Source organism: Chrysochloris asiatica, unplaced genomic scaffold (genome assembly GCF_000296735.1).
Source record: "Chrysochloris asiatica unplaced genomic scaffold, ChrAsi1.0 scaffold00151, whole genome shotgun sequence".
Classification (NCBI taxonomy): Eukaryota; Metazoa; Chordata; class Mammalia; order Afrosoricida; family Chrysochloridae; genus Chrysochloris; species Chrysochloris asiatica.
Window position 1 is genome coordinate 42899 of NW_006408669.1, and position 5983 is coordinate 48881.

The window sequence follows — 5983 nt, forward strand, 5'->3', positions numbered from 1 at the left end:
CTATACAGGGTTGCTATGGGTTGGAATCACCGATGGCATTGAACAACAACAAGAAGTATAAATATAGAGTCCTGGTGTGAACTTCAAAGTCAATTTGAACTGCAAGCCCAGTGGTTCAAGCTTGCAAGCTGCTCATTGGAAATCCTATGCAGATTGCTATGGGTTGGAGCTGACTCCATGGCACTTAACAACAACAACAACAACAACAACAACTATAACAACAACTATATAAATACATGTTAATTTTACAAAATAGAAAGAAACTGTTTCTGTACCTTGCATATAATTTGAAGACTCCTCAGCAGCCCATCATTTTGTTTTCTTTACTGTTTTCTCTTTTAGATGCAAGCATTTTTTTTTTTTTTTATGTTCCTATGATTGGCCCCCAGAAAGTCACAGTCATCATTACTGTGTACCAGTTGCTCAAGTGCGTTTTGAGATTATATCAAGATATTTCCTGAAACTCTTCACATGAAAATTGCATCTATCCCCATGATAGGAAATGAAAAGAAACACATGTTAAGGCAAGTAGTTGTAGTTCTTTCACTGCTGAATGATATTCTTTATGATAGTGATTTAATTGCATTGATTTGTTGGTTTTGGTGCAGTTCCGTTTGAAAGCGTTTGGGATGAGTCACAATCACAAAGGGACTGTAAGTCAGGACTGAATAAAGCAAACATTAATTTATGCCTGATGATAAGAAGAAGAAGAAAAAAAAGGTAAAACTGAGGATAAAGTAAGAAAAAGTGCAACTGAGGATAGCAGCAGATTCCTTTTTTTTCTTTTCCCCTCACATTGATTCTTTCCCCAAAAGGTTACCCATAGGTTTTACAATAATGGATATCAGATATCAATGTTCACAAAAGTCATTTGGTGTTACTTGTTAATTGTGTTGGTGGTTGTTTGCTTGTTGTTCTTTAGTGTATTGTATTTTGCTTTCTATTATTTTGATTTAGGGATGGTGGAATGGATCTCTATGTTTACTTCATTCTGATACAGATGTGAGGAGACACCACATATGACCATTTTTCATCCTTTCTGTAGGGATCCTGGGATGATATTAGCAACTGGGAAGCACTGTAAACCAGGTCTCCTTCTTCTCCAGTGGAACCAATGTTGTTGTTGTTGTTGTTAAGTGCCGTCGAGTCGGTTCCGACCCATAGCGACCCTGTATAGGGTTTCCGAGGGTGTAAATGATATAACTCTAAACCTCTGTAGAAAATGGTAAAGATTAATAAAACAATCTATTACAATAGTGGGCACACTATATCATAGTAGATTCTCCTTAGAATGTGCCATGTCCTCTAGCACTGTCATCAACCCCATTTTATTACATGTGACTTGATGGTCTCTTTATGCAGACTGAAGAATAAATTAGTAGAGTGAGCTAGGCACTTTAAGTCATTTTACCTCAAGGAAGGTTGCTTTGAACATTACTGAATCTTATAAGATAGCGCCTCAATTCAGCCACATCATTTTAGGATCCCAGATACTTACTTTTGTCAGTGATCTGATAAAGTGGCACTGTAGGATAACACACTGTAACACAAGGTCATTTTGAATGACAAGGTCAGTGGTTCAAACTTATCAATTGCTCCTTGGAATCCCTATACTGAGTTGCTATCAGTCAGAACTGACTCAACAGCACTTAACAACAACAACAATATCACCAAAGACCATGACTGTATTTGAGAATATAAATAAGATTAATGCTTTAAAACGGCTTCTTGTCAGTTCCATGGTTATGAAACAACTGAATTCTACTATGAACTAATCTATCTTTTTCCTAGATATGCTTGTACTCTGATTCCTTCAAGTTATGTTGGTCTGAAGGATTCTGTATAGATATAGCTATATAGAAGTTTACATCAATTTCTATGTTAAAATACAACCGAAACAACAAAGTGATGAAACCCAGAAATACAAAGTTACACTACATAAAACATCCCAACACTGAAGGAAACAAAAGATAATTAAGCCAGCAAATTTACCAAAACCCAAAAACCAAATCCTCTGCCATCAAGTTGATTTCAACTCATATTGGTCTTGTACTTAGTAGCCTAATGAGTAACCTACTACACTACCAGAAAGCCTATCACACTTACAGTGAAAAGTAAATGTTTGCACTGAGAGGTATGCCCACACATATGCAATCAACTATATTTAAGTTTCATGGGAAGACAGAAAAAAGTCAGGACTAAGAGTAATAATTCACTTCTAAAAATCACTGTCAGAGACATCATAAATATTTGAAGTCCATTTGATTAAGCTTCATAAATTGACAGAAGCTTGGGGAGTGTAGAAACAGAATGAGCGAAACTAGGTTAATTTAAATGTACTGGCTTTGGAATAAGACATTCTGAAGCACCCATCCCATAAAAAAATCTGATTCTTCATAAAAACCCGAAATGCACAGCCAATACCACATCCTATGACTCAGACTATGTCTTATGTTTGACCCAAAGAGGCCTGGGGATGTAGTAGATAATCTGTCAGGTGCTACAGGAGAAAGTGAAACTTCTTCAGAAAGGGCAAAAAGCAAATAGAATTTGGTTTTTACAGGTCCCATACCGTCACACAGGGACGCTCAGATAGTTATACCTGAGGACAAACCAATGACAAATTGGGACTGCATGAGACTACTTATGTATGCCAAACAGGCTATGGTCTTCGAATTGGTCGCTTCTAAAGTTTCTAGTAAAATAGCAAAGGACAAGGGACATTTTTTCATTATGAAGGATCACATGGAACATGGCCCAGAAGGGCAAGGAGTTGCACAACTGGATCACAAAGGGAAGTTAAATCACTAACTAGAAGATTGTTGTTAAATACTGCTGAGCCAGTTCTGACCCATAGGGACCCTACATAAGGTTTCTAAGGAGTGACTGGTGGGTTTGATCCACCAACCTTTCAGTTCAAACTGACCTGGCAGTCCAGCGCATCATTCTGCAGCACCACAGGCACCTATTAACTTGGATGAAGGCGATAGCAATAATTCAATGGATGAATGAATGAATGAATGAATCACCTAGATGCATATAAGAAGCTTCTGAGGATATATAAGGCTCACTTAGGGGGCAAAAATTAAGTTAGTGATGGGTCTCTATCACAGAGAAGCATATGGGGCCTAAGGAACTTAACTATTGGGAAAGTGTGTTATGAAATCGTAACAGTGACATCAGACACTGAGTGAAAGGCATAGATAGAATTATTGGATTCTAAGACAGCAAACTGTGTTGGCCTTATGACAGTCTTTCTCGCCACAGAAAGTATCGACATTTTCCTTTCAGAGTGCACACTTAGTAGGCTTGACATGTGTTGTTTGCTTTTCTCTGAATAGATTAAATCATCGATAAATTCTGTCAAAGTTTCTGCAGGAGCAGATAATTTTTTTTCTTAAAAGATTGTCATTGGTGTAAAACTTAGGCCAAAGATTTAGTTATTTAAAAAGTTAAGCAGTCATTAAGAGTTCGCTTCATATTTCTTCAAAAAAGTCACACTGCTTCATTCTTTTCTTTCTCTCTCTCTTTTTTAAGTTCTGAAATAATTCCTTCTCTGCTTTGATTAAGCAGCTCTGGTAGCGTAGTTGTTATGACTTGGGCTGATAATCACACAGTTTGAAACTACCAGTAGTTCCATGAAAGAAAGATAAGGCTTTCCACTCTTGTAGTGATTTACATCCTCGAAAACTATATACAGGATTGCTATGAGTTGGAACCCACTCCACGGCACACCACCACCAGCTTTGATTAACTACAAAAAGAATTTCACTAAGAAAATTTATAAAGGGAGACAAATCTGAAACTTTCATCAGTAGGATATTGGGAAGTTCTCAGTTATTGCTGTTTCTTAATGGATTGCTTAACAAAAGGTTTGACTACTTATCTCAGGAAGTTTTTTAACCATGTTCATATAAGCCAACAGGTATATTATTTGTTTTTTCCTTTCTCTAATGGTATAACTTGGAGTTCTGGTGTGGTACTGTAAGATAAGCGCTGGACTGCTAACCACAAGGTCAATGGTTCAAACTCACCAGCTGCTCCTTGGAAACCCTATACAAGGTCTCTGTGAGTCAGAACTGACTTGTCAGCATTTACCAACAATAGCAATGGTGTGACTTATATTACAGAATTTATTGAGAAAAATGTCATCTCCTTGATATGCATTCTCTCAGGAACTATGAAAAAAAATGCATTGAAGGGCTCATTATATATGTGCAATGGACCAGAAGACAACTTTAATAAAGTGCTAATGTTCACATATGATATCTTTCATTATATGGCGCTACTCACTTGTGAAGTTTCTATTCACAAGATGCTGAAACATACAGCCTCTAGCTTACCTCATCCTCACCTAAGCCTATTCATGGTGAACTAAATATGGTATATGTATTTGGCAGCATAGAATCCTGCTGTGGCACTGTGGGTTAATGCACCAGACTGCAAAGCCATTTGAACTGCAGGGTCAGCAGTTCAAGCTCACCAGCTGCTCCTCAGAAACCCTATATAGTGTCACTATGGGTTGGAACCAACTTGGTGGCACTTAACAACAACAACAATTTGGCAGCCTATCCCTTGATATACAACCTACTGTTGCTACTGCATGACATTGTGTTGGTTCCATCTCATAGCAACCCTGTAAAGCGTTTCAGAGATCATGAATCATTAGGAGAGTATAAAGCATTATCTTTCTCCTGAGAAGTGGCTAGTGGATTCAAACTGCTGATCTTGCAGTTAGTAGTCCCATGCGTAATCCACTACCAGGGCTCCTTATACAACCTACTGGTGGTGGTGGCTGTGTGCCACTGAATCGGCTTGGACTCATAATGACATTGTATAGGGTTTCCAAGGCTGTAAATCTTTACGTGTGTAGAAAGCCTCATCCTTCTCCTGCAGAGAGGCTGGTAGATTCAAACTACTGACGTTGTAGTTAGCAGTCCAACTTGTAATCCACTATGCTACCAAGGCGTCTTATACAACCTACTAGTCAATTTAATTTGCCTAAGAACAGATAATAAGGTACATCTATAAGGATACCTGGCAGCATAGGAGGGCATGTTTTGGGCTGCTAACCGGTAGGTCAGAAGTTCAAATCCACCAGTCACTCCACTGTAAAAAGATGAGCCTTTCTGCTTTCATAAAGATTTATAATTTTGTACACACCATACAAAGTCATTATGAGTTGGAATGAACTTGAAGGCACAGAGCAGCCATAGCAGCATATGATACAAATGATACAGTATTATCTGAATGGAGTCCTTTATAAACACGAAAACAAAGCCATCATAATTTGGTGCTGTAGGGTCACTGGACTGTGAGTCCCAAAGGCTGGCAGTTCAAACTTACCAGCTACTCCTCAGGAAATCCTATACACGGATCTACGAGTTGGAACCAACACTACAGCACTTAACAACAACAATATCACCACCAAGCATGACTATATTTTAGAATATAAATAAGATTAATGCTTTTAAAATGATTTCCTATCAGTTCCATGGTTGCAAAACAACTAAATTCTACCATGAATTGACCCATCTTTTTCGTAGGTATGCTTGTACCATGGATCCTTCCAATTATGTTGGTAATGAAGCATTCTTTGTAGAAATAGCTATATATACATTAAAATACAACCTGAACCTCAGAAATACATTTCAGGTACTTTCATTTTTTTCTTTTTTGTGGAAAGAAGGACTCAGAATTTTCCTCGCATGTTCGTCCAGGAGCTCCGCAGCACTATGAACAGCTGTAGATTTCTTTTTTTCTTGAAAGCATCCTGAATTTTGAAAATGGTCCATTAGAAGCCTAGCTCACTTTGCTTTATGGAGTTGTAGAAAGTTCCCCATGAGCACTGCACCCCTATGGCCAAGTAGAAGTTGAGCATCACTGTCAAAGTAGTACTTACTCTCATATCGCAGTGAGTATCTTAAGAATATTTATATTATCTTTTAATTCCATGAACTATTAGAAGCGCCCTCTTGTATGT